The sequence below is a fragment of the Balaenoptera ricei genome, chromosome 13 (genome assembly GCF_028023285.1).
Source record: "Balaenoptera ricei isolate mBalRic1 chromosome 13, mBalRic1.hap2, whole genome shotgun sequence".
Classification (NCBI taxonomy): Eukaryota; Metazoa; Chordata; class Mammalia; order Artiodactyla; family Balaenopteridae; genus Balaenoptera; species Balaenoptera ricei.
Genome location: NC_082651.1, coordinates 37,176,650 through 37,179,624, shown reverse-complemented (window position 1 = coordinate 37,179,624; position 2,975 = coordinate 37,176,650). Strand labels below are relative to the sequence as shown.

The 2,975-nt window shown below is 40.7% G+C and overlaps 1 pseudogene; it reads left to right on the top strand.

The window, feature by feature from the left end:
• Positions 1-338: 338 nt before the first annotated feature.
• Positions 339-947, top strand: LOC132376902 (mitochondrial import inner membrane translocase subunit Tim8 A-like; annotated as a pseudogene).
• The last annotated feature ends 2,028 nt before the right edge of the window (positions 948-2,975 follow it).

The following is a 2,975-nucleotide window of genomic DNA, read 5'->3' as shown; positions in this document are numbered from 1 at the left end:
GGTTTGGTTTACTTAGCTATGTTTCTTATGTCTCTCATCATCTTTCACAGCATTTTCATTTTCTTCTCCTTTTTCCTCTGTAATTTTGCAGACTCTCAGATTTGTCCTCATCACTAATTTAACTTCCTTCATGTTAATTCCACCCTTTCTTGCCTGCAAAATGTATTTTAAATCTGTTACCAAATCTTTACAGTTTTAGGCAGTCTTTTCCTTCATATGTTCATTCCTGCCCACCCCCCCCCCCACACACACTTTTTTTCTAAATTGAGACAAAACATGAAATTCACCATTTAAGGGTTCTGCCGCGGAGACACGTGAAGGTCGGTGACTTGGTGCGGAGTTTGTCTCGGCACGCGTGGCCGCGCTGGGATGGCGTCCTCCTCGTCTTCCTCCGCAGCGGGTTTGGGCTCGGTCGACCCGCAGCTGCAGCATTGCACGGAGGTAGAGACTCAGAAGCAGCGCTTCCAGCAGCTGGTGCACCAGATGACGGAACTTTGTTGGGAAATGTGCATGGACAAGCCTGGGCCAAAGTTGGACAGTCGGGCTGAGGCTTGTTTTGTGAACTGCGTTGAGCGCTTCATTGATACAAGCCAATTCATCTAGAATCGACTGGAACAGACCCAGAAATCCAAGCCAGTCTTCTCAGAAAGCCTTTCTGACTGACCTGAGTATTACCTCTCTGGAAAAGGAAGGTAGTTCAAGAAATGAAGAGCAGTTGATGGGATGGTTGAAGAAAAGGCTGTGGGGGGATCGGCTCCCACCTTTGTCACTCTTGGGACATCCTGTCATCTGAGAATGAATAAAGACCGATTTTTGTGTGTGGGGGTGGTTTGAGGGTCAAATGTGTTTGGGGTTGTGTTTTTTAATGCTAATCTTGGGAAAACAATTGACAGATGAATGGAAAACTCTACTAGGTGTATGTTACTGTATGTGGGACGATGCTTTCCTCATAGTCCCATTAACTGCTTCCTATAATTTTAATAGTGGAACTGCTCTATAATTTGATATGTGGGACCACATAGGTAATAATCTGTTATTTGTGTGGATTCCTTTCAGATTTCTGGAGAGATCGATATACATCTTTGTGTCTCTCAGAAAGGGCAGCAGTGGGGGAAAGAGTAATTTGGTACTTGACTGTAGGCCTCCTTATCTAGTGTTTGATTATCAGTGCTGGAAAAAAAATGTATGGAGTATTCATACAGTACATTTCACTTTTCTAGATTATCTCCCTCCCTTATACTGTGATTCACTTAAATTTCTATATATAAAGTACAGTCTTGAGCTAGTACAGGTAGCCTGAGAGTCTAGAGGACTTTAGTTAAAGGAATCTAGCCAGCGAACATAATTCTCATACTAAACTGCCACAAGGAAGACGTTAACTTACCCTGTATGTCAGGGTCCAAAAAAATTTAAAGATGTGCCTAAATGAAAAAATAAGTTATAAAGATTTAGGCCAGTCAAAAACTAACAGCAGTTTCAGGTAGAGGTGCATGCCTAACGTAAACCAGCATAGTTTCCATTTACTGCGTTCTTTTCATCACTGAAATAAAAACTTCTACAAGATTCAAAAAAAAAAATTCACCGATTAAAGTAAGTGTACAATTCACTAGTTCTTAGTATTTTCACAACCAATATTGCTATCTAATTCCAGAACATTTTTGTCACGCCCCCACAAAGAAATCTTGTATATGTTAGCTGTTACTCCCTATTTTCCCCTCCCCAACATCCCCTGGCATCCACTAATCTACTTTCTGTCTATATGGATTTGCTCATTCTGGACATTTCATATACATGGAATTATACAATATATGACCGTTTGCTATTGGCTTGAAATATTTCTCCGTTTAATAGTGTCAGTTTTTCGGACTTCCCTGGTGGTACAGTGGTTAAGAATCCGCCTGCCAATGCAGGGGACACGGGCTCGAGCCCTGGTCTGGGAAGATCTCACATGCCGCGGAGCAACTAAGCCCGCGCGCCAAAACTACTGAGCCTGCGCTCTAGAGCCCAAGAGCCACAACTACTGAAGCCCATGCACTTAGAGCCCGTGCTCCTCAACAAGAGAAGCCAGCACAATGAGAAGCCCGCGCACCACAACAAAGAGTAGCCCCTGCTCGCCACAGCTAGAGAAAACTCGCGCGCGGCAACGAAGACCCAGCGCAGCCAAAAATAAAAATACAAATAAATAAATAAATAAATTTATTTATTTATTTAAAAAAATAGTGTCAGGTTTTTTCATTTTAATTCTGTTAGTTTTTCTTTATGTATTTGGGACTTGCTTATACTGCATTTGTCTTTTAAGTCATATAGGAGAAAAACTGACTTACAAACAAAAATACATTTATACTGTCTTTTGTATTTACTTATGTAGTTACCTTTAGTACTTTTTTCATGTGGATTTAAGTTACTGTCTGGTGTTCACCATTCCATCTTGAAAAAAATCTCTTTAGTATTTTCTGTGGGTCAGTTTGCTAGCAGTGGAGTCTTTCAACTGTTGTTTATCTGAGAATGTCTTCATCTCTCCTTCATTTCTGAAGGGTAGTTTTGCTAGGTACAGAATACTTGGTAGGCAGGTTCTTTTCCTCAGCTCTTTGCATATGTCATTGCAATGCCTTCTGGCCTCTATGGTTTCTGATGAAAAATCAGCAATTAGTTTTATTGAAGATTCTTTGTACATGATAACTCCGCTCTTGCTGCTTTAACACTGTCTTTGTCATTTGATGGTTTATGATGTATGTAGATGTGGCTCTCTTTGACTGTATCATGCTTGGACTTCCTTGAGCTTTTGGGATGTGCAGATTAACAGCAGTCATCAAATTTGTGAAATTTTAGGCCATTATTTCTCCAAATACTCCTTCAGTCTCTTTTTCTGTCTCTTCATCTGGAACTCCCATTATGTGTATAATAGGATGCTTGAAGGTGTCCCATAGGACTCTGAGATTCTGTTAATTTCTCTTCATTCTTTTTTCTTTCTGTTT